Below are 27,025 nucleotides of genomic sequence, written 5' to 3' on the forward strand. Positions count from 1 at the left end.
GAAATAGACACACCATGTATTCTAGTTATGCCACCATTGCTTATATATCCAAAACCCATGCAACCACTTTATCAGAGATGCTTGCACTATTAGGTTTATAGCTGTACTGTTCACAATAGCCAAAACATGGAGTTAATCAAGGTATCAATCATTAGATGAATGGATAAAGAAAAAATAGAATAAAGCACAATGGGACATTCTATTATTTGTATCAAAATGGACATAATTGGAAGATACACTGAGTGAAACAAATCATTCAATGAAACAATATTCACAATTATCTTTTATGTAAGAGCTGAAATTTACAAAAATAAAAAGAAAACAAGAAACAGAAAGAAAAAAAATCAAACTGGTAGTTCCTGTGTACCAGTATTGCTGCAGGTATTGTTTTGTCAAACTTTGCTGGGCCTGATGCTATCAATGGCTCAGTGGCTAAACCCATGCCTGCAAGTACTAGGATCCCATATTGTTGCCACTTCTGTTCCAGCTGCCTCATTTCTATTCCAGCTCCCTGATTGTAGCCTGGGAAAGCAATAAAGAATAGTCCAAAGCCTTGGGGCCCTGCACCCGTGTGGGAGACCTGGAAGAAGTTCTTGGCTTCTGGCTTCAGATCGGCTCAGCTACGGCCTTTGCAGGCCTCTTGAGCAGTGAACAAGTAGATAGAAGATGCTTCTGTCTTTCCTCTCTGTAAACCAGATCTGCCTTTCCAATAAATATAAATAAATCTTTTTAAAAAAGCCTTTACTAAATATATCTGTGAAATCAAATGTTATTACACACAATACCAGTTTATGATAATTCCAGTAATCTGTGATTACATTTATTATATATGAGTGAAATGGATATATTTTGATATTGTAGTTCTTTGCCCATATTCCTGCAGAACTACAGTCTTTTCATTTTTTACCTGTTTAACTCTTTAAAGGAGCACTAAGCCCTTGACTACACTATAAAATATTATGTCTGAGATTTCAAAGGAAAGAGAATAAATAAGAAAGGAATGAAGGAAAGGAACAGAAGTAAGCAGAAATAAAGGTGGGAAGAAAGCAGCAGGAAGGGCAGAAACAAGGTGTCATGTTTTTAGAACTCTATGAATTACATGGAGTCTGTTCTTTTGGTATTAACATCAACTTATCATATTTGATAACTGGGTTGTCACAACTGCTGTTACCCTGAGAATCTAAAAAACAAATAAATAAAAATTTAAAAAATAAAGATCCGCTTATTATTACGGTTGTTAATACTATTTGAAAGGCAGAGTTATAAATGAGAGAGGAGAGGTGGGTTGGGTGGAGATATCTTGCATCCACCGGTTCACTCCCCAGATGAATGCAAAAGTCAGAGCTGAGGCGATCTGAAGCCAGGAGCTTCTTCTGGGTCTCCCTCGAGGGTGCGGGATCCCAAGGATCTGGGCCATCCTCCACTCGTTTCCCAGGCCACAAGCAGGGAGCTGAGAGGGAAGCGGAGCAGCAGAACTAGAAATTGCACCCACATGGAATGCCAGTGCCCAAAGTTTGTGTAATGGTAGTAGCCAACAAGTTTTGTTAATCTTAGAAACACAACCTTTACACAATGATACATGTGTGTGGCTTTCTTCTTCCAAGGCTGAGAAATTTTTTAATGGAAATTATCAATTCCCTCAAAATAATTAAATTCCTGCACTTAACAAGTCAGCATTCATAACATGCCCTGTCACAAATCCAAGTCTTAAAACTGATACTCACTTGTCCTGTCCCAACCATAACTGTTACTAGGTATTTGTAATTCCCAGCACTTATCCAACCATGGAATAGAACCCTGGAATAGAGTTTAATCACATACTGTTAAGTTTACCTAGGCTTCAAGCCTCATGGGAACAGCCTCTCATAGAGTAAATAAACCACACAGCAGAATCTGTATATCACATTGATACATTTTTTAGCATTTGCAAAATACCCCAACTGTTAGTCATCACCTCATCATAATAACTAAATGCCTAAGAAAATCTGCTTTAAAATGAAGGCGGTTTATGTTGGCTCACTGCTTTGAAGGTTCACATTGCAAGATCACTGCTCTAGCTGACAAAGAAAGTCATTCCCCAATAACCCAGGCAACTCCAAGTAGGCCTACAAGCTAAACATCACAGATGGATTGAACTTCCACCCTTTTTAATGTCATTAACTTACAACTTTGGTTTTAAACCTCTATTTGAATTAAGCAGCCAAATCCTGCTTATGTTATAGCATCAAAATTTTCTTTCTCCTTACACAAAAAGATTCTAAAGTCTCACGTTAGTGAATTTAGAAAAACATAAAACTCTAACAATAAAGAAACAACGAATTTGTGAGGTAGTAAATATGCAAACTATCTCACTTTGATATCTTCACAATGTGCACTCGTATTGAAGTATCACATTCTTGAATTAAATAATAAAGAGGGGCCAGCATTGAAATGCAGCTATGGAATGCAATACCAACACTGCATGTCAGATTGCCAGTTCCAGTCCTAGCTACTTTGCTTCCAATCCAGCTTCTCGCTAGGAAAGCAGAAGATGACATTCCAAGTACTTCGGTTTCTGCCACCCACTCGGGCAACTCAGATGGAGTTACTCGCACACGGCTTTAGCCTGGTATGACAATGCCTACCGTGACCACTTGGTAAATAAACCGACAGACTGAAAATCTTGTTCTGTATTTCCTTGTCTATCTGGATTCCCCTTTCACTCTGCCTTTTAAAAACCTTTATGGTAAGTGTACAAGCCAATCCAAAGAAGACAAATACCATATGCTTTTCCTTACCTGTGCTACATAGAATACAAAAGAAAATGTAATCTATTGAAGCAAAATTGAAATTTTGAGATCTGATTGTTTAAAGCCCTTGTCTATACTCTTGAGGAATAATGTTAGCTTTCCTATTTGCTATTTGTTACATGCTTTATCTAATGGAGTGCTAACCCTGTGACTGTGAAGTGAACAGAAAGCATATCATTGCAAAGTTGAAAAAAAAAATTGAGAAGGAGAAGGGTGGGTAGGAATGTGGGCTGGCAGGAAGTGTGAATTACGTGAAATTTGTTCACCTTATATAAATGAAATACTTCTTTAGAAAGTCAAAAATAGTCTTCAAAAAATCATAAAGGAGATATTTTAGGGATTTTTGCATCTGATTTTATATTTCATATACTGTTGTAGCCATTTTCGCTATTGTTATGATTAGTGATAGTTATTGTGATAACTATCATTAGATCTAATTACCATTATTTTATTAATTACAATATAGCTGATAAGACTAAATTATATCACCAGATATTTTTATAGTTAACTACTCTTATTGTAGTCATAATTTTTAAATGTTATGACTACTAACTACTAGGAGCATCAAAAACGAGTTCATGAACAATGGAATTAAAGATAATGAACATGTTCCATGTTCTTGTTGAAGCCTCATATACTGAAGTGCATGTATTTAAAATAAAACCACAGGCTTATCAGCTCCCTTGTGGGGAGAGGTTGTGAAACATTTCACTAGAAGCTGTTGCCTTATTTACAAGTTAATCATTAGTACCTTCATCAATAATGAATACAATGATGTATTTTTCTTTTCAGAAAAATCATTTGCTGTCAGACACTGTATAAAATTTCAGCCTGTACATGTTTCAGGATTATTAGACACATAACATTTGTTAAGTAGATATTACTATTCCCAGGTTAGATGAAAGAACAAGGATCAAATATGTCTGCTACCTAAAATAAAATAAAACATGGCAAAAATTTTCAGGTAAAAGATCTTTTTCAGACACTGTGCAAAGATCAAATCACTATACAAAGGTGCAATGCAGCCCTGTGATGGGTTAAAAAAGAATGAGAAAATGTCATTCATTATTCAGAAGGAAACCACATATGACCAAATGCAAGGATGGGGAATCCTAGTTTAGTCTGGTTATTTCTCCTATCAACAGAAAGGAATGAAAAAAAAATGGTAACCATGGGCCCAGCAGCGTGGCCTAGCGGCTAAAGTCCTCACCTTGAACGCACCAGGATCCCATGTGGGCGCCGGTTCTAATCCCGGCAGCTCCACTTCCCATCCAGCTCCCTGCTTGTGGCCTGGGAAAGCAGTCGGGGACGGCCCAATGCATTGGGACCCTGCACCCGCGTGGGAGACCTGGAAGAGGTTCCAGGCTTCCGATCGGTGCAGCAACGGCCGTTGCGGCTCACTTGGGGAGTGAAACATTGGACGGAAGATCTTCCTCTCTGTCTCTCCTCCTCTCTGTATATCTGACTTTGTAATAAAATAAATAAACCTTTTAAAAAAATGGTAACCATAAGAAATAAAGACAGATTGGGTTCAGCATAATTGCCTAGTGGCTACAGTCCTTGCCTTGCACATGCCAGGATCCCATAGGGGCATTCATTCTAATCCTGGCTGCTTCACTTCCCATCCAGCTCCTTGCTCGTGGTCGGGGAAAGCAGGTGAGGATGGCCCAAAACCCTGGGACCCTGCACCCACATGGGAGACTTGGAAGAAGCTTCTGGCTCTTGGCTTAGCATCAGCTTGGCTCTGGCCCTTGCCATTTGGGGAGTGAATCAGCAGACAGAAGATCTTCCTATGTGTCTCTTCTCCTCTCTCTATATCTCCCTTTCTAATAAAAATAATTAAATCTTAAAAAAAGAAAGAAAGATAATTTCCTAAAACTAACATCTGTATCTAAAAAACCATAACAGAACATTATGTGTAACAGAACACAGCTTCAAAGAACATCAACAAAAACCAACCGATTTTAAGACTTATTTTTGAGCCTTTTATATGCTTGACTATTGAGATCAGGAACAAGACAAGGATATCTGCACTCATTGTATCCATACCACAATGATGCTGATTTAAACTAATTATTAATCACAATTTAAATTTTTGAATTACAAAAACAAGGCTTGTCATCAGCAACTATTTACTCTCCTCTATCATGTTTGCAATGGCTCAGTGCTTACTTTGTAAATAAATTCTCTCTACTGACTTAAGTGCACTAGTCTACAAAAATACATGAGTTTACCAATAAGCACAATGAATTTTAATATGTACTTGAAAAGCAAACACCAATAGATCCTATGAATAGTAACTGATGATCCTCTTCTTAGTATTAACATATCATCAACACTAATAGCATTAGTTATCTAAAAGTAGTAATTATAATGAAAAGGAGCAATTTGATTTCAATTATATACCTGATATGCAGGTGGCTTTGAAACCCAATACACATTTAAAATCTGAACCAGCATTTTGACCTAGTGGCTAAAGTCCTTGTCTTGAATGCACTGGGATCCCATATGGGCGCCGGTTCTAATCCTGGCAGCCCAATTCCCATCCAGCTCCCTGCTTGTGGCCTGGGAAAGCAGTCAAGGATGGCCCAAAGCCTTGGGACCCTGCACCCATGTGGGAGAGCTGGAGGTGGCTCCTGGCTTCGGATAAGCGCAGCTCCAGCTGTTGTAGCCGCTTGGGGGGTGAATCAACTGACAAAAGATCTTTGTCTCTCTTTCTCCTCCTCTCTGTATATCTGACTTTACAATAAAAATAAAATAAACCTTTAAAAACACCTTCAAATTCCTAAAAACGCTTAGTTTTTTCCATCACCAATAATCAAAATATTCTAAAAAGCTATGTACACAAAATAATTATGTAATTGCTCCTTTAGCTATCACGTGCCAAAAAGCATGCACATCAAAGCATTACTTATTTTGGTCAAATTCATTTACTACCAAACTATAATTAACAATGTCAATATTGCTTCAATGAAAATATGAGAATAAACTTATAACATTTAATCTCAGTATTAATAGAAGATACTAATTAAGAGAAGAGTAGGAATAGAAATGTATGGAAATTGAAATGTCTTTTTTGACTGAACTAATCTAGACTCTTACAGACTCGCGTGTTTCCAATCCAGATTTCTGTTATGATGCACCCTGAAAAGCACTTGGGTCGCTCATGTGGGATACCTGGATGGATTTCTGGGCTCCTGGCTTCAACCTGGCCCAGTCATAGCTGTTGTGAGTAGGTGTGGGCATGAACCCACAGACAAAATAATTTCTCTATCTCCGTGTCTCAGCATTTCAAATAAAAATGAAAATGAACAAACACAAATGAAATTTTAAATGTGAGGATTCTAACACGTCAGAGTCAAAATGTCATGGATAATGGTAAAAGAGTTAAAACATAGAAAGCTTAGTTAATAAAGTCCAAGATAATTTGCTACAACAAATTTGGAATCTAAAATGCCAATGAAATTGCTTAGAAATATTTTTTATTTTCTGAAGTGAATCTCAATTGAAAGCACTCCATTAATAATGTATATTCCAAAGTCTTCACTATGTATTAAAAAGAAAAGGGTTTTTGAAGTATTAAATATAAATATCAAAACATGTATTTTTTAACCTACTAAGAAATGATATCAGGTATGTAGTAGAATTCCACTGAGAACTCCTTCTTAATCATTAGCTAAAATCCATCAGTCAAAGTTAAAATGTAAAATCTTCAGGCATTACTGAGGTTGATGGGAAGCTCCAGGATGACATAAATGACAGCAGCATTTATCAAGGACTATAAAATAATTTTTTTCTTATAAATATTTGCTTTATTTGAAAGGCAGATTATATCTATCTATATGTGTGTATACACATATGGATATGTAGATACATATACATAAATATATAGACTGAGAGATAGAGAGAGAATACTTCTTTAACTGATTCACTTCCCAAATGACAAAATGAGTCAGGGCTTGATCAGACCACATGGCATAGGGCCACAAGCACTTGATTCATCTTCCATGCTTTCCCAAGCACATTAATAAGAAGCTGTATTAGAGCATCCGGGCCTGACATGATAGCCTAGTGGCTAAAATCCTCACCTTGCATGTGCTGGGATCCCACATGGGTGCTAGTTCTTGTCCCAGGTGCCCCACTTTCCACCCAGCATCCTGTTTATACCCTGGGAAATCAGTAGAGAATGGCCCAAAGCCTTGGGGCCCTGCACCCATGTGGGAGACCCAGAAGAAACTCCTGGCTCCTGGTTTCAGATCAGCTCAGCCCTGGTAACCGTGCCTACTTGAGGAGTAAACCATTACAGAGAAGATCTTTTTCTCCATTGCTCCTTCCCTCTATAGGGGATAATAAATAATAAATAAATCTTTAAACAAACAAACAAACAAATAGGAAGTAGAGCACCCATGACTGGAACCAGCTGCTGATACAGGGTGCTGGCATCACAGACAGGGGTTTTACCCACTACGTCACAAAGCCAGTTCTATATAAACAGATTGGTTGTTGACAACACTTATTGAAATTTCACATACATGTCTAGCTGACAAAGAAACATCAAAGAGAAAACTATTATTGAAAGCTATTTCTATTTGTAAAACCCACGATAACTGTATGGTCACATAGTTATAATCCCCATTTACACTTTTGATGTTATTGGCAATCATAAAAATACTCTCAGTGAGTACTAACTTAATAAGCACTAAGTACTTAATAGGTACTTAAGACTAATAATAGCTAACACTAAGACAATAGGATGCTGGATTCTATGCCATTATCTGTACCTGAAATGTCAGGATATACTTAAAAAGCAGAATGAGGGACTTATGACTGATTGTGAAGAACTAAACTATTGTAATAATATAGGGGAAATCAGTGGGGTGAGGCAGTTTTTGGAGAGGGGGTAAAGGAAATCCCAAAGTCTATGGAATTGCATCATATTTTTAAAAATTAACAAAATCAAAATATTTAACACAATTAGAAATTTGTAATACCCATAAAAGCAGTACAAAATAAATTTAGAAAAATCATTCATTTCAAAAAACGTAATGCTACTGGAAAAAAATTAGAGCAGGATGGGATAAAGGTTGAAGCATGAGCAAGAAAGGAAGGAAGACAACCAGAAGAAGTGAGGGAAAAAAATAAGAATGATAAAAACAGAAAGAAGAGACAAAGGGAAATGAGCCAGTAGAAAAATAAAACTGAGAAGAAAAAGTTATGTTTCTTACCTACTATATATAGAAGTGAGTAGACTTGGGGCCGTTATAACAAACCAGTGTTACTACATCCTTTATTATCTCTCTGACACAAACTTGCCAAGAGATTAATGACGAGTCACAAGAAGATACTTCTGGAACCTGAAAAACAATGACAAGCAAAACTATTTTATTACCATGTATGATGTGAAATATTCAAAGGAAAAACGAATTGCCTTGCATACATTTCTTACTTAAAATTTACTTACTGATATGCCAGAGGTTATTTTTTAGAAATGCTATTACTTATAATTCACTATTATTAATTAGTAACCTACCACCTAGAAATTCCTTTAAAGTATATTGTGTGGCAGAATCCTTCTAATAACACATGCGTCCCTTTGCTACTATTCAGTTGTGATGATATTCATTTTCTGGAAGCTAGGTTCACAAGCTTTTTAATGTGTGCAGGTGATGAATGACAAAGGCACAATGCCATTACTGGAAGCCTGGCACATCTTGGTCTTGCAAGTGCTTGGATCCCATGCAGGTGCTGGTGCATGGTGCATGTTTCGGCTGCTCCACATCCCATCCAGCTCTCTGTTTGCGGCTAGGGAAAGCAGTACAAGATGGCCCAAAGCCTTTTTAGCTGTGGGCAGCTAAAAGAAGATTCTGGCTCCTGACTTCAAATTAGCTTAGCTCTGGCCGTTGTAGCCACTTGTGGAGTAGGCCAGCAGATGGAAGATTTTTTTCTCTCTCCTCTTTCTGTAAATCTGCCTTCACAATATAAACAAATAAATAAAACTTACACACACACACACACACACACACACACAAGCAATGTCATCACTGGAAGCATAGTGGCCCACTCTGAAAATCCATGTTTTATTACCTCTGTGTCTAGAGTTAACATTTCCAAGATATCTGGCAAGATCAAATAAGTCAATACTGACACAATAATGGAGAAAACAGTCAAAAAGTGCATCTGGAAAGTGAAAGCTCAAAAAAGTAATACGGAAATCATAATATGAAAATGAACTTGGCTTAATAGTAATTAACCAAATACTGCCACCTAAAAATGGAGTCTCAGTTATTTGTATTATTTTTGTTGTCAAAAAGTACCTTCAGAAAGTTTTTGTGAGAGCTAAAATTTTTGTTTAATATCTAAAGTCAATTAGATGCTCAATGCTTCAGGAAGAAATACTGCAAGTCTACAGAAAAAGTCTACTGAGTAATACATTGAGAATTCAATCACCTGAAGAACAATGAACCTATATAAAAAAGGTTAATAACTTGATGTGCTTAGAAGACATGAGATTACATTATGAAAACTGTTAATAATTTAATGTTCTTAGAAGACACGAGGTTACATTATGTTTAATTGAAAATTATTTCTAAACACTTCTGCTGCCATCATAAAAGTATGGTATGAATGAGTAGTCTTTAGAAGCAAAATGGCAGAGAAAAAAGAGCATACTAAAAGGTCAGCATGGTTTTTCTCCACAAACAACAATCATTCAGAAAAACATACAATTTTATATATATATATAATATATATATATGTGTATATATATATATGTATATATATATATATATATATATATAACCCAAAAGTACCCCAAATCTGGACTCTATAACCTATTTGAAACTTAAAATATGAAGACATGAGCCAGATCATTCTAATTGTTACAATTAACTGCCCTTTTGCTGTTCATCATCTTTATGGTCTAAACATCTTAAGATCTACTGAGCTCACTATGACTACAATGTTTTAAAGACAATATTCTAATAGTAGTAACATTTGCTATAGTGACGGCACTGCAAACAGATTTCCTATGGACAGTAATATTAAAGTAGGCCCCACCTGCATGTGATCTTCATTAAACTTCTCAAGAATTACCTCAGAAAAGTAGACGAAAAAGGAAATCATTTAACCTCACACGTTCCAGAATAACCCAGGATAGTAACACAAAGAGGTAATTAACTCACTCCCACTTCCGAAATCAAGAAGAGTCACAAACCCACTCAAAGTGACAGCATTAGGACTGATTAAATGTCATTGTACTAAAAGAGAGCAGAAAAAGAAAGATAATGGGAAGATAAAGAGGAGGAATTGAAGGTCTACCATTGAAAAGGAAATCTTTCTCAATGTTTACCTGAAAAATAAGGTAGTGGAGGCTTTCATGTAGATTCCACATTTGACAACCAGAACAAATTTGTACTAAGAAGAATACTTTAAAACTCTATAACTGAGATAAGAGTTAAGTGAAAAATATTCTGAAAGTACATTTGGACAATGAAAACCCACAAAATTCTAAAGGTATCATATTCAAAATTTTATACTTTAATATATTCCATTTAATTTTATACCATTTAATATATAAGGATCAGCTATGTTTCTTGCCAATCAAGAAATAATGTCTTACAAAATTTCTTAATACAGACTATATAGGCTTTTTTTTATTCTCAAATACTATAGATCTTAATGCTTCATAAAGAAAACTCTGCAAGGCTGCAGTTAAAGGAAATAACAACCTTGTAATTTAAGATCTTACACTTCAGTTCTCTGAATCGTGTGAACCTAAGAGGAGAGTTCAGAGTTGATAATGACTTACAGCAGTTACTGGATGAATTGGAGTGCACAATGCTTTTTAGAAAACAATTTCAGAACTACATAGGTATAATAATAAAATGTTAGGTCTGAAAACTCACGAATAATATCGAAAGCTAAAGTAGTGGAACAAAAAGAAAATATCCAAACACCATATTTACTATACAAAAGAGCTTGTCACAAAATAAAAAATAAATAACAAGAGTAAAATATAAAATACTAAATTACTATTCAGAATCATAATTCTTTCCATGTAGCTATGAATAAAACACCAAATCTGTCCACATGATTTCACAGTTGGATGGCATAACCTGTTGTGATGAGCTAAATATACTTTGAGTGCCTCTTCTTAATTGAAAGAATTAGCCCCGACTGACCAGTTGCCCATATTTGCAGACTAATAGTCTTAAAGACTACTGAGATGATGACTATCGCAGTTCACATGGCAACAAGACTATTCCTGTGCTACAAGTCAATGTTTGCATAGGTCTTAAGTCTAAGTCTCATAACATAATATCAGAAAAGTCAAATATTAAGAAGAAAACATTTAGCACCACATGCTTCAGAGGACATTGCCTGTTAAAATGTGATGATCCAATTTCTCCCAGTCTTAAATATACTGATTCATAAGCCTACTCAGAGTGATGGTAGCATTAATCACCAATAATACTACTGGAAAAAGCATAAGGAAACAAATAACGGAGTAGGACAAGCAGGACCACGGTTAGAAGAAAGAAGTGAAGAACTACACAATCTGCAATAGCAAAGACATGGAAACAATCCAGATGCCTGTCCAAAGAGGAGTGGTTAAAGAAACTCTGGTGCTTCTGCTCCATGGAATATTACTTGGCCATTAAAAAGAATGAAATTACACCATTTGCAACTAGATACCATATGTTCTAATATAAGGAAACCATCACACAAATTGGAATGTATAGTGATGGAGTAATGGAGATTACCATATCCACATGTGAAGACACAATGCAGCATGCATCCCTACTTCCAAATAAAAGATGGACTCCCAATGAAAGTGTTGAACACCTCTAGACAGTGGGATGATGGACTATCTGACATTGTATCAGCAATTCGGGGCACACTTAAATAGCAGACTGATGGAATTGTAACTCCTTCTGAAGGAATGTACTGTTGTGACAATATGTGACAAATCAGTCAGGAAGTGAGAATTAGGGAGAGGAAAAACCCAGACTACACAGGATTGTATCATAAAATTCAATAATTTAAAATAAAAATTAAGAAAATAGAACTACAGAAGATGAGAAGCAAAAGGTAAAAGAATAAAAATGATGCCCTTACTTTCTTACATAATAGGCTATGCATGTGGAGTGTTTAACGGAGATTTCACCATTTGACTCTCATGACAAACTTAGGTCAATTAATCTTTTACTAACTCACTGATAGATTTGACATGAGGATTCAATGAAGAATTACATGAAAATACCTTTGGAATCTGAGAAGTAACAGAGAAACAGATATTCTATAAATATAATGTGTATAAATAAAACATGTCCTGTTTGTAATCTCACCTTTAAACCAAATGTAGAATTTCCTGTAATACTAATAGTTGTAATTCACTATCACTATTCAATTATCTCTCTAATTAAAAAGGTCCCAAAATCTTGCATTTCAGACTCTGAGGGAACAATCCACGACCAGCAGCATAATCCTTTCAAACTCAGAATGAGGTTCAATACACTCCTCTTGAAAAAACACTTACCAATTTAAACTGATGAAAACTCAATCATTCCAATTTTCCAGGCTCAAATTATCAAGGTTCTTTTTAATTTTTTTGTTTTTAACTATTAAGATCTGAATTACAGAGTAACCACAAAGTTAACTGTTTAAATTATGATGTATACCATGAGTAAAATGTATCACGTAATTTAAACAGAAAAATATTAAATGTCTAACACATTTTGTGGATACGATTTTGAAAAACATTAGTGATACAGCAGGCTAAGTGATGTGTCTACTGCTAAACTGATGAATATAAGCGCAAGGAAAGATAACAGTATATATATATATCTCACAATATGCTTCTTTATATAGCTACATTTCATACAAAACTGCTTTTAATGCATTTGGAGTGCATGTGGTGGCTAGACTATCCCATGATCAGTTGGGACTGACATCCCAGAAAAAGAGAATGCCGACTTCTCAGGACACAGCTAAACAAACCTAGAATAAACAGATGACTAGAGTTTGAAGAGATAAAAAAGGAATTCCAATTTTTTTTTTTACTTAACGATTCAGGGATTACTAGAATAAGAATGCAGATAATATTAGGCATAAAATATACACTGCCAGGTGTCCTATGACACCGTGTCATTGTTTGGTGAGAGACTGCAGGAGGAAATGGGACAGCACACACTGTGAAGCCAGACACTTGGGTCTGCTTCCTGGTTTCTCCACCCCTTAGCTACTTTAGACAAGACTCTAGAATTCTCTGTGCCTCTGCTTCTCCTCCTGTAAAATAAAGGCAATAACAGTCCCACTTCCTCATAACACTTCGTGAAAAGCCTAGGAAGTGACGTGTTTAAGCCACTGGGAACAGTGTGAGGCAGGGGATGCATGTCGGGAAGGGATGGCTATGACACCCCTTACAGATCAGCTAACGAGCAAGCAACGAGGCGATGTATTAGAGAAGAACGTCTTACCTTATAAATGTACACATATACTGCTGATACTATATACCCAACTGAACAGGATGTTTTGTGTGTGGTTTCAATTACTTATTGCATCAAAAGCCAGAAGCTTTCCAGTGGGTTTTTCTTCAACAACTTCTCATAACATAGGTACTCTTTTGTAATTTATTTTTCATTCCTACAGTATGGATTCTGGAGGCACTGCTATTATCAGCTTATTACCCGTTTATCAAATAAAGCTAAATGTGACTGGTGTCATCTTAAAGTATGTGTCCTTTATTTTACAATAGCTATTCTCTTCCTCCTATCAATGATGTCACTGTGCTAAACAAATTTAAACTTTTTTTCCCTTTCTTGGCTAAAAAATCATTACAATATTTTATGTTCTTTTTAATAAGCTTACCTTACATACTATGATGCAATGCTCTCTGGGGGTCTCTTTGACAAATCTATCATCACAAACACTGTCAGCATTTTCACCCCATCACAAAGTATGAGCTTTTTCTTAACATTATGGCTGATATTTCCTGCAGTCCTTTCTCCGTATTTTTCCTAGATATGCCACATTCCAACAGCCCCCACAATTCTCTGGGCTTTGGATAGCAGGTGTATGAAATGATCATCAAATTTGGTGTATCCAGTAAGAAATGCATCAGATTTACATCTTAGCCTGCTCATGTTCTGATTAGCAGCATATACCCTTTTCTTCTGTCCACTTCTCTCACTTTCTAAGTTCAAACTTCCATTCATTTTGAATCTCCCCTCCTACTTCAATTAGCTAAACTAGCCCTACTTACTCAATCACTTTTTACAATCATCCCCATTTCCCTTTCCATCCATACTGCTGCTTTAAAAATGAACAGCAAGAATGTCTCAGGGTTGGCATTGTAGTGTAGCAACTTAGCCTGTTGTTTATAACACCTATATCCCATATTGGAGTGCCCATTTCAGACCTGGCTTCTGTTTCTGATCCAACTGCCTGATAACACACCTGGAAAAGTGGTCTAAAATGTGACCCATTGGAGAGATGCAGATAAATTCTCAGGCTCCTGGCTTCACCCTAGCCTATAGCCAGCTATTGCAGCCATTTGGTAGGTTAACTTGCAAATCCAAGACCTTTTTCTGTCATTGTGCCTTTCAAAAATGTATTTTCCAATAAACTATATGTTCATATTCTCTACAATGCTAATCATATTGCACATTGTTGAGAATTCAGTCTCTCTTAACAAATACATTCATCACCTTCTTTATGAACCATATTTTTATATTACAAGAAGCAAAATTAGTGAGCTGCTTTAACAAGAGAAAGATTGAATTTACGGTGTGCTACATGTATTTTAAAGAGAAATGACACTGCAACTTACAGCATACAACAAAATTATGTAAAATATTAGCAATAATTTCAGTTAACACTTCTTAAGCACCTTTGTTACACACTTATATCAGATAATGTGTTATCACTTCATCATAGTAAGCCTTTTTCAATGTATTTTGATAATTCCCATTTTACAGATGAAAACAATGCAGGTTCAGTCCCAAGGCAATTACTGCTTAAATCTCAATCGCCTTGACCGATTTTAGGGACTCCAAAGTTACATTCTACATTGATTTCCTACTCAGGTGTTGTGGTTGCAAAGCACCGTAATACACAGCCTGATGGCTGTACTTTAATAACGGGCAGGTCCAACTGACTATGACTGTGAGATTGATAGGTAACTGTTCAAACGTCCTCTTGCCTTCTCCTCAGTCAGCTGAAAGTAGGTGAACTCACAAGTGCGTTAGGAAGGACTGAAGACACATTTTTTCAATTGACACTGACATAAGTAAACCTCATTCCCATTCCAAAAGCACCATTCTTGAGTGTAATGGAGTTGAGAAATGGATGGGACATTCTGAAGCTCAAGCACATCAAATTTTCTCTAGCAAATAGCCTTCCCTTCGTATCTGATCAGCCTTTGGCTGTCCATCAACTCTATGGATGGTAGAACGCTGTAGGCTCAAAATAAACAAAACATCAGCATGTGCTCATCGAGTATTCTACTTATTTTAAGAGGAAGTCTAGGTGAAATCCAGGGCATAGGATATAAATCACGGAAACTTTTGGAGAACATATCCAGCACCAGGTTTAAAAAGAAACTGCAATACTGTTGATGGGATTCACTTATCAACAACATGCAAAGAAATCCAGAGCCTGATGAAAACAGCAAGTGAATCAAAACGGTATCTGTTCTTTTCATCACCACGATCTAGGCTCTTCTACTATTGCCTCAAATAATCCTCTCCACCATCCAGGGGAAACTAGTAGCCAGGACCAAACTTTTACAATGAAGTACTATGACAGCAGATTCAAATGTCCCAATGTGATCTGCTCCATTAGGTGTTTGGATGGCATGTTCATCTGCTTTGGGAAAAGAAACTGATTCTGATGTTATGATTTCTACTTTCTCCCTCTAATAAGTTTTGGCTGTAATGGCAGGTTGTGTGAAAGGCATGAAAGTAAAGTCAACCATTCATGAGTGGTTGACTTTACTTTCATGCCTTTCATTGAAATATCAAAAGAAAACTTAATCCCCATAGGTCTGTAAGCAGGCTTATTAAGTTAAATGAAGTCTCACAGATGGAAACATTCTGTGAAGCAAATATAATAATGCGTAAATAAAAATTAAAAATCGGTATTTGTATCACCAAATGCAAACCAGTTATGAAGATCATTCTTTTTGAACTCATATAAAAAAATGAATGACAGAGGAGAGAGAAAGAGAGATTCTTCCATCTGCTAGTTCGCTACACAAATGCCACGATGGCTGGAGCTGAACCAATCCGAAGCCAATAGCTTCATCTGGGCCTCCCACACCAGCGCAGGTTCCCAAGGCTTTGGGCCATGCTCTGCTGCTTGCCCAGGCCACAGAGAACTAATCAGAAGTGGGGCAGTTGAGACACAAACCAGAGCCCATATGGGATGTCAGCACTAACAGACTGAATAGTAATCTGCTGAGACTGTGCCAACCTTCAGGCTTATTTCTGCTTCGTGTTGTTGTTGTTTGATTTTTAAGATTTATTTGTTTATCTATTTATTTGAAAGGCAAGAGTATCAGACAGAGAAGGAATAAAACAGGGAGGGAAAAGCAATTCAGATTATTTCAAAATAAATTTCCACTTTTGAATTTCACTGTTGCCATCAGTAATGCCCAGTAGGTATTGGAGCACTAATTTCTGTGATGTATGCAAATGTTCTCTCATTTAAAAACAAAAAAGTGCTAACCGCATGAAAAAGCAATTACAAAATAAGAATGGATGACATGAAGTTAGACCTGAAATCATTTGGACAATTCTGTATTAAGAATAATGTATCTGAGGGACCAGTGCTGAGGCACAAAAGGTTAAGCTGCAACCTACAGTGTCAGCATCCCATATGGTCACCAGTTCAAGTCCTAATTCAAATTCCCTGGTAATGTGCCTGGGAAAACTGCAGATGATTCGGCAAGTTCTTCAATTTCTACACCCATGTGGAAAACCAAGATGAAATTATTGGCTCCTGGCTTCAGTTTGGTCAAGCTCTGGCCATTGTGGAATGGCCATGTGAGGAATGAAATAGCACTTGGGAGACTTCTCTCTTTGCCTACCTCTGCCTCTGCCTCTCTCTTTACCTCTCTGTAACTCCGTCTTTCAAAAAAAAATTAGACATTTAGCCTAGTAACTAAGCTGCTGCTTGGGCTGCTCAGATACACTGTAACCCCTTCTGTCAGCCCGCAGTTCCACTCCACATTCCAGCCCCCTGCTAATGCATACCCTGGGAGGAAGCAGGAGATGGGAAGTGGGGCAGCCAGGAGAGGAGATATGAACAAACAGGTGCCCATATGTGGTTACAAAACATGCAAGCTGAGTACTTTAGCCAAAACCAAGCCGGTCTATTCCTTGGTGTAAACATAGACAGACAAGTCATTCTGAATTTATTGATACTATTTTGCAACAGAGCAGCTCATTATATTTTATAATTTATTTGATGCTTCACCCACATAAATAATACCACAAACTCATTGTAGTTGGTAGGGGTCCAAACACTTGAACCATCTGTGATTCTTCTCCCCCACCATTAGCAGGAAGCAGGATAGAATGGGGAGCAACCAGGACACAAAACACCACCTGTGGGAGGGACTGTGGCACTGGAAGCAGTGATTTGCTGCCCTACACCACAAAAACAAACACTTTAAGTCTGCCTTCTAAAATCTGCTATTCTGTAACTTTCTAAAACCTGGACAAGGCAATAGGAATATCGATAAGTAAAAGCAGAAAGTGATAAAGATAACTTAAAATTATAAAATCAAATGAATATAACTCCAGTTGCCTATCATGGTAGGAGGGATGTTTGTTTTTGTTTTAAAATTTCTGCTCAAAAACAATTATGCCAGCTTGAATCAGGTGTGGTCAAGCTAAATTGAGCTCTAAATTACTCCCAGCAGAAGAAAAAGTGTTTGATAAGAAGGAATGCACTTGCATTAAACTTTTCAGAAGCCTTGGGTATGATATTCTGACAGCAATGTTCAGTAATTTCCCCTCACGTTTTTATATAACTGAAACTAGAAAAGGACATTTGCCAAACATTGTAATTCAAAATACATAAGTAACTCCCATGACTGAACATGAGGATCATTTAAAAGAGTACATACCTGAGGATACTGTGAAATTAAAATCCCAACATGGATCATAGCATAATTCTCTCATTAAAGAGAAAGTAAGAGGGAATAATTAAGGGAAAAAAAAAGATGGAAGACACAGTAAAGCAAAGCTTTTTCCATGGAATAAAACAGCAAAACTTTACATAGTTTGCCATTCTGGAAGTCTTCCATGTTATACACAAAGATATTTTCAGAAGGAGAATTTTTTTCCCCAGAGGTGCTAACAATGTCAGTGAATACAAAAGCAGGCAGGCTCTGATGAAGAGGCAAAGGCCTAACCTTACCTGGTAAATGAGGATCTGCTAAAAAGTCAGTATTTTAAATTCCCAAATGCCCAGCTCCATCTCATGGAGTATACAAGTTGTGTGTGTGTGTCTGTGTTTGTGGTGAAAAGGAAGTAGCAGTAATGAATACTCCCCTTGATGAGAAATCATTACAGCAAAATAAAGCACCCTGATGGCATGGGAAAGGAGAAAAGGAACTCTGGAAGACCACAGCTGAATTCATTTCGCACCCAAGCCACTCTCCCTTTGGTAAAAATTTGAACATAATGTTGACATACAGCTAGAAAACTGTACCATTAAAAATTCAGGAAAATGAAATTCACTTTGGAATAAAAATCTACCCATTTCACAGTATTTGTGAAAAATGAAAGTATATAAAAGAAGCAGACAGATAATTTACTTATAAATCACATACACTCTGTCTCATAAAAGTCACTCTATGTGGCATATAAGAAAATTAACATGGGTACTGCACTGTAGCCTAGTGGCTAAAGTCCTTACCTTGTGTGCACTGGGATCCCATATGGGTGCCTGTTCATATGCCAGCTGTTCCACTTCCCTTCCAGCTCCATGCCTGTGGCCTGGGACAGCAGTAGAGCCTAGCCCAAAGCCTTAGGACTCTGAACCCGCATGGGCGACCAGGAAGAAGTTCGTGGCTCCTAGCTTCAGATCAGCTGAGCTCTGGCTACTGTGACCACTTGGGGAGTGAACCAGAGGACAGAAGATCTTCCTCTCTGTATATCTGTCTTTCCAACATAAAAATAAATAAATAAATCTTTAAAAAAATGGCAAGAACAGCCATCTTAATATTAAGCAAAATAGACTTTAACCCAAAAGTTGTTAAAAGACAAAAGAAATGTATTATGTAATGATTAGGGTGCTGGGGTCTGTGCGGTGGTTGTGGAAGACACGAAAGTGTGAAGAGTATTGTTCCATTGCAGGTAGGGCTGCAAGGAATTTCCCGCTGCATTGCAGGGCCTGGCGGATGTCTCTACAACCGTACCTGAATGCAGCTCCACCTCCCCTTGCACGGACACCTGGACAACCCGCTGAGATTTTTGTGATCTATTTAGCCATTGGCTGCCACTGTGGAGTTGGTCTTTATTATCAATGTGAGCTTGGAAGTTGATGCTGCTAACGTCTTAGCAAAACGGATTTTTACATTCTTGCTGTCTCTGTCTCTGCTTCCCCCATTGACCATCCTTGATCTTTAGCTCCCTCCTTCTGTGATGCATTTCCTCCCTTAACTGATTCAACATAAAGTGATGAAGTTGTAGAATGAGGATTGTAGTAGGAAAGTGTTACTGATTGATATGTGCCGTCTATTGAGAACTTCCTAAACACAGAGTCAGGATGGATAACATCCTGCTTTAAGGTGAAACAAACAGCAGAATTGTCCTTGGAAACACCCACTTGACCATGACATAAAATGAGCCAGAGTTTGACTGCTTCTGTACAAATAAAGGGAACTACTTTCCCGCATTGTCCATTATGATCCTGGAATTGTAGTGGTCCGTTTATTTTCTCTACGCCTATTCCATGCTCCCTTCTCCAGTCCCGAACTCAGCTGGAGCTGAACTCCATCATTACGGGATCAATTCAACAGGAAGATGTGACTAGAGTAGATGTATGTGTATACAATGATAAGAGTACTTACCTCTTTACAAAATGTTACTGCATCTAAATTTGTACAAATACAATAATAATGGGTAGTTCAACACTCCACCTTATCAATCGACAGACGAACCTGACAAAATTCAACGAAGAAACAGAGCTAACTTATGCTATGGGGCAAATGGATCTAACTATTAGCTATAGAACATTTCATCCCATGCCTGCAGAACAAAAATTGTTTATCATTGAATGTAAGTTTCTTTAGGATAGATCATAAAGTAGCCCATAAAATAAGTCTCAACAAATCAAAGAAAATTAAATAGCAATATGTATGTTTTCTGATCAAAACGGAATGAAGTTATAAATTAATACAATCTAGAAAATTAGAAAAAAATGAGAAGGCACAGCATGCTACTTAATAGCCATTAAAGTTAGGGATAGACTATATGCAGGACCATAAAGCAAGTCTCATAAAAGTTGAAAGAAAGATGGAAAGAGAGAAAGAAACAGAGAAAGAAATAAAGAAAGAAAAAAGAAAGGGAGGGAGGGAGACGGAAAGAGAGGAAGAAAAAGAGAGAGAAAGAAGGAAGGAAGAGAACTAAAGCAGGAAAGAAAGAAACTGCCCCATGTTTATTTTTTCAGACTGCAATGGAATTAAACTGGAAAGAAACAAATTTTAAAATTCCAAGAAATATTCAACAAATAAAAACTAAATAAGATACACTCCTGAATGAGCACTGGTTCACAGTTGAAATGAATCCCAAATTAAAAAACAATTCTGGAGAAGATAACATATCAAAACTGCAGGGAGCAGCAAAATCAGAATTAAGGGAGAGACTTTTTCCCAATATCCCATTCCATTCACTGGCAACTGGACCCACGGCTAATTCCTGGTTCCAAACTGTCCCTGCCCTTTGGTAACAAAGACTGTTAAATGGACAAAGCAGTAAATGCTACTCTAAAGCCTTCTGGCATTGTGTGTGTGTGTTTGATAGCAACTATCACACCGTATTCTCAGGAGGTTTCAATGTATGAGCAATTGTGTGCTGGAATCGCATCCATTAGCTGAGGGAGGACACAGCATAGGAAAAATCCTTTTCCTTTTGGAGGCCTTTGATGACGAAACAAGTTATGAAGTGAAGCCCAGTAAGAGTGTAGTCCAAGTAGGTGTGAGCAGAACATTTATTCTTGACCACTAGAATTAAGGCAGAGATAAGAAATAGGATGCAATGTTCAGACAAGCATCACCAGGAAACAATGCAATGTGCATGGGAAGTGGGAGGGGCACAATAAGAGAGAAAGCCTACACATACAGCAAAGAGAAATCAATAAAAAAAATAAACAAGCTTAGAAGCATGGAAATAGCTCAGAAAGCTACGAGTACTGTAAAAATCCAGGCAGAAGTTGATGAGGGCTGAACACAGGGCTGTGCCATTAAGAACAAGATGCTGGTGTTTTAGAGATATTGAATATATAATATGGAGGTGATTTTGTAATGTGGATGACAGAGGAAGAGTTTAATCTCAGAATGCCTTCCAGGGTTCTGGCTTGGATCCCTGACTGCTGGAAAGGAGTCAGGAGTCACTGTCAGAAATGAGAACCTGGTAAAGATGATCACTTTAGATTAGGTTTAAGTTAGCTCACTTACATAAAACTACGGGGCCAATTCAGTAACATCGAAATCACAAATAAACAACAAATACATTTTTTCTATAAAATTGGCAGGGCATATGTTAAAGAAAGGTAAGGAGTGAGGTGGTTTGCAGTCAGTAAATTAGCAGGGGATACAGAAAGGCTGGGCTAGTCCTGAGTTGACAGATTATTATTATTTTTTTCATAGGAACTATTCTAGGAAATGGTCAATAAAAGATTCTGCCCTTGAGAATACAAAATGACATCCTTGCTTACTGTACTAAATATATATTAGAATTTTTCCATTTCATTTTGTACTGAGTAATTTACGTTACGTTGCCATAGTGAAATATTCATCTCGAGCTTAAGAAACAGTGTTGTGGAAGTGAGGAAAAAATAGAATCATACTGACAGCACATTCATGTACCAATTTGTTTTTCAAGACACTCTCGTCATATTTAGAACAAGAAATCATGATTTCCTAAAAATGTACTCAACTGGGATTGATGTTCTTTAGTATACATTTAATTCTAAAAAAGTTGATGCTCATGGTTCATTACATGTTCTCATTAAAGTGATATTTTTCTTCATAGTATTTCTGACTTAAGAATGAACTGGGGAAATTATTTTCTAACAGCATCAGGAAGAATTTGCTAGGAAGCCATTTTTGTTTCATTTGTTTATAGCAGTGATAACAAAGTAGGTAGAATGATACATTTTAATTCCATGCTAAAATACATAAAGGTAAAGGAAGATAGTAAGATGGTCCAAGGAGAAACTGATTAGGAAAGATGACAAAATAGACTGGGCAGAAACTGATTAGCATCGCCAGGACTAGCAGAACATATATGTTTCAAGAATGGCCTTCAGCATTAAGAGATTTCTCTAGGTGAGCTGCAAAGGAGACATATAGATGTGAAATCCTGGAACTCGATCTCGCAGAGTAGATAAGATCTAGATACAACATCTAGAGAATAAAAATATCTCAAGGGGAAAAGCCTGAGAAATATATAGAAGTGGAACCTCATTATCACCTAAGCAGGGTGCATTCAGATTGCTAATCTACCAGAAGCAAGGGTACTGTACCAGGAAATCACAAGGAGGATGTTTGTGTATAGATTTGATGATGTAAAATTCACTCAAGGTTGTCAGTAGATCAATACATTTATAAAGAGAGTTTACACAAGAAAGTTTTCATAGTTTCAATATTATGATTCAAGGACTTGTTCTTCATTATGTCAGCCTATCAGGCACTTGTTCCATACTCTGTGCAAGGTTTCTGCTATAAAATGATGGCTGATATTACTAAGCAGTGTTCAGCCTAGTGTCAGGAGGCACCCAGCAACCACTGTAATAAAGATAAAGGATCTGTCCATTTCACCTCTCAGTTGGCAACCTATACAAATGTTAAGACATAACTAAAAAACACACCCTCTATGTATTAGCCAAAAACTGTCATTACAACAAGCATTCAGCAACAAGAGAAAAGATAAAGGATAAATACACAAACTCACCCCCATAATATAAATGGAAAAAAAGCTTCAGAATCTATGAGCAATGTATCATTTTTGAGAACATAAACCTACATAAGCCTACACAATATAATGTCATATTTTTTGAGTATCACAGTACATAAGAAAAATGTTCTGGAAAGATTAATGCTAAACTTGTAGTAAATGCTGTAACTTAGGGAAGAAAATTATAAACCACAATCATGCACTTTTTTTCTGCAAGGAGGATGTATGCATCCCTTAAAAAGCTAGAGAAAGAATAGACACATAAATGCAGGAGGGACATTTTCAAAGGAATACTATTTGATCTGAAAGTCTAGTGCTACCCTCTGAAATCTCACAGAGCTCTAGATCAAACACATTTGCCTCCAAAGACTGCAACAACTGAGCACGATCCGTGAAAATTTAACTTTTCTGCATCTCAGTATCTTCATTTGCTCAATGTGACTAGAAACATTCATCTTTTGTGAAGCTGAAGTACCCCAATGCTATTTGCTTCACGGCATTTCATCCCTGTCTAAAATTTGTTCATAGTGTTCTTGCTGTTTGCCAATGAGTCTCTCTTCATTTCAAATTCATCTTTTGAGGGTAGACTTGTTGTCTGCTTTCCTTATCACAATGTGTTTAATTCTATCTTTCAGCACTTAAAAATTGCCTGAGCATTTCAAGTTTGTTTTGGCCTCAGATCCTTTAAAAATATTCATCCGTCTATCTAAAAACATTTCTTTGGGAGTTGTGAGTTCTTTCCGGTATAAAGGCTCAGCTACAATACCTATGAAAATCTCTTTTCCCTGCTAATTCTACCTAAAGTTGTCTTCATTTTTAACATATCCTATTGATCCAATTTCTTCAAATAATTTACAACTGGGTGTTCTGTAGGGTTTATTTATTTATTTGTGATTTATCATCATGTTATGGTTTTCCAATGAGGATAGAAGCCGCCATTGAAGCAAAGGCTTTATATTTGTTCTATTTGACAAGTATAGTTCAAATACTTAAAGTTCTTGGGAGAAAGTAATGTTCAACACATAATAAATGAATGAAGACCTACAAGCAAGTCAGTATTAGGAAAAGGAGACCTGTGAAAGATAAAGCTAAAGTGATAAGGAAAAGGTGAGTAGATAATGAGACAAGATTTGCTGTACATGGAGCTTTGTAACGCCTGTTTAAAAGTATTTACCAAAGCCAGCACGCTGCCATATAAGTTAAAGTGACCTTAATATCAGCATCACATCTGGGCACCAGTTTCTGATCCAGCTGTTCCACTTCTGATCCAGCTCTCAGGTAATGCACCTATGAAGCCAGCAAAAAGTTGGCCAAGTAAGGTTCCTGCCAGCCGAGAGGGAGTCCCAGATGGAGCTCTTGGCTTCGGCCTGTTCCCCCGCAACTCTGACTGTAAGAGCCATCTGGGAAGTGAACCAATGATGGAAGAACTCTCTTTTTCTTTATGCTCTTGCCTCCTTCTCTTCCTCTGTTTCTCCCTCTCCGTCAATAACTCTAATATCAAAAAAGTATTACTTAAAATTTTGTTTGAAATCCTATTTTCATCAACATATGCAAAGGAGCTTCAAAAAGTTCTTAGAAAACTTGAACTACTTACAATGTTATCTAAAAATCATAAACAACATTAAATTGAAGAAAAGGGAAAATCTTAACAGGGACAAAATTAGATCCCATATTTGAGTCTAAAACGAAATAGAATAATTTTAATAAAGAAGCATTAAAAATCATATAAATTTCCTTGAACTTTGTGAAACTTCCTCGTAGAAGTTAGAATTCATCATATTAGAGCATAGGTGCTTACCACATATCCCCTAATCCAAATTACCAGCAATTTTTCCTGGATTAATTTAATAGACTTTAAAATAATCATCATTTGCTATTTTTCTCTTCATTAACACCTTGCATGTGTCAAGTGTTAACTTAGGTGCTGATGACAAAGCCTGAGGCTCAAAGCAGGTGGGATGGATTCCACCCCGCAGATGCTCGCCCCACGGACTGCTGCTCCTTGCCAGTATGCGCACACTGCAGAGAACACAAGCAAAACCCCTTGTTACAAGTATTTTTCAATGGACAAGGCTTATATTTTGGCAGAAACGAATTAGAAAAGGCCCCGTTAAGATTCCCCTCTGCCTTCACAGTGGCTAATGTATACCCCATTGACTCCTTGGAGACAACATTCCGAAGACATACAAACACTCATAGACCGAAGACCTTAGCTGCTTGTCTCTGTTTCTATCAGCCCCTCCATTCAGAGTCTTTTTCTTACTGAAATAAAATTTCACTATTTCTACTCTCACCGTTGGATCCAGACCCCATAAACTGTGAACACTAGGACATAAGCCTGGACTCAGCTCACAGATTTTCCTGTAACACTAAGCTTACAAAGGCGGGGGGGAGGGGGTTAGCATTCTTATCCTCAAGCCCCTTATAGCTGTGTCAAAAGATAACCTAACTACGAAAAACGTAGTCTTAAGTTACCAGGCATAACAGAAATTTGCTCTGAGATATATGAAAACGGTATTATAGAAATGCATTTTCTTTTTAGCAAGGAATCTAGGTAATGCTTTATGAAGAAGGGAATATTTCAGCTGGACCTGAAAAAGTATCTAGCCTTTCAAGTGATGCAAGCTGGCTGGAGAACAACAAGAGGAAAAATGCATGGAAATGAGAAAGCACAGGGGATACTTAGGAAAATAGCAAGATATGTACTTATAAGCATAGATGAAGAGCCTTAAAGAGTATAAGTTTTTAGAAGAGAAAAGTAGGGTGGGGTGTTAGAGGGAAACAACCAAGGAAGACATTAAAGAATGCCCAACTGAAACTCATACTGAGGACAGTTGAGAAGCTAATGTATCAGTACTGATTTTCTCCAAGGTTAAGTAGAATGAGAAAAGGCACAGCAAGGATTACAAGTCAAGGAGGCACAGCAATAGCAGTGCAGACACAGCTTTAAAAGCCAATTCTAGATCCTTGCTTTGCATTGGCCAGGAATCCATGTGGGCGCCAGTTTGTGTCCCAGCTGTTCCACTTCCCATCCACCTTGTGGCCTGGGAAAGCAACAGAGGATGGTGCAAAACCTTGGGACTCTGCACCAGACTGGGAGATCCTGAAGAAGCTCCTTGGTATTGGATCAACTCAACTACAGCCATTGAGCTCATGTGGGGAGTGACCCAGCAGATGGATGATCTTTCTCTCTCTTTCCTTCTCTCTGTAAATCGACTTTCCAGTAAAAACAAATAAATCTTAAGAAAATAAAAACCTCCATGCCACAAACTTTTTCATGAAGTTACTTCTGACATTAATAAAACTCAATTTTACATTCTAGCTTATCCCACACACTGCTACCTTATGAAGCACATAGTTCCCTCTTGCTAAAAAATTATAACAGGCAATTTGAATATCTAGTCAGCTACAGGGGGTTTCTGAATGAGGTACTGGTCTGACAGACTAGGAAAGGAACTTGATATCATGTGGGATTCAAAGGCTGAGCGGGTATTCCATAGAAGTACGACACAAGTTCACAGAAAAGAGTTTGGATTACAGAGTTTGAGACCTTGAAGATGAATCACTTCTAAGTAACACTGTGATTTAATATATAGAATCGCTTATGCATAACCGTGTAGAACGTATCAAGCTGCTTAAAGACACATTAAATTTGAATAGGTTGAATAACTTTTTCCAAGAACATTTAGTGAATCATACATTAGGTGGGAAATAATCAACAAAACTCCCCCAAAGGTAAATCTTTAGTAAGATGTGTACTGAGGGAACCTTGATTTTAAGGTACTTTGTTCTTCTTTCAAAGCTCTATCAGATACAGAAATTCCAAAGATATAATTCTCAGCTATATCTTACGTTTGTAAAAAGTAACTCAAAATACTCTTGTAAAAGATAATTACATGTAAATTACAGACTGTATTCATTGCATTGTTTTCCTGGAATTTCTAATCTAATTGAATTGCACAAGGGTTAATGTGCTCCCAATAAGCAAGTGATTTAACACACGTCATCACTGACCCAATAAAGTTATGATCATAATGGAGCTATTAT

Source organism: Ochotona princeps, chromosome X (genome assembly GCF_030435755.1).
Source record: "Ochotona princeps isolate mOchPri1 chromosome X, mOchPri1.hap1, whole genome shotgun sequence".
Lineage (NCBI taxonomy): Eukaryota > Metazoa > Chordata > Mammalia > Lagomorpha > Ochotonidae > Ochotona > Ochotona princeps.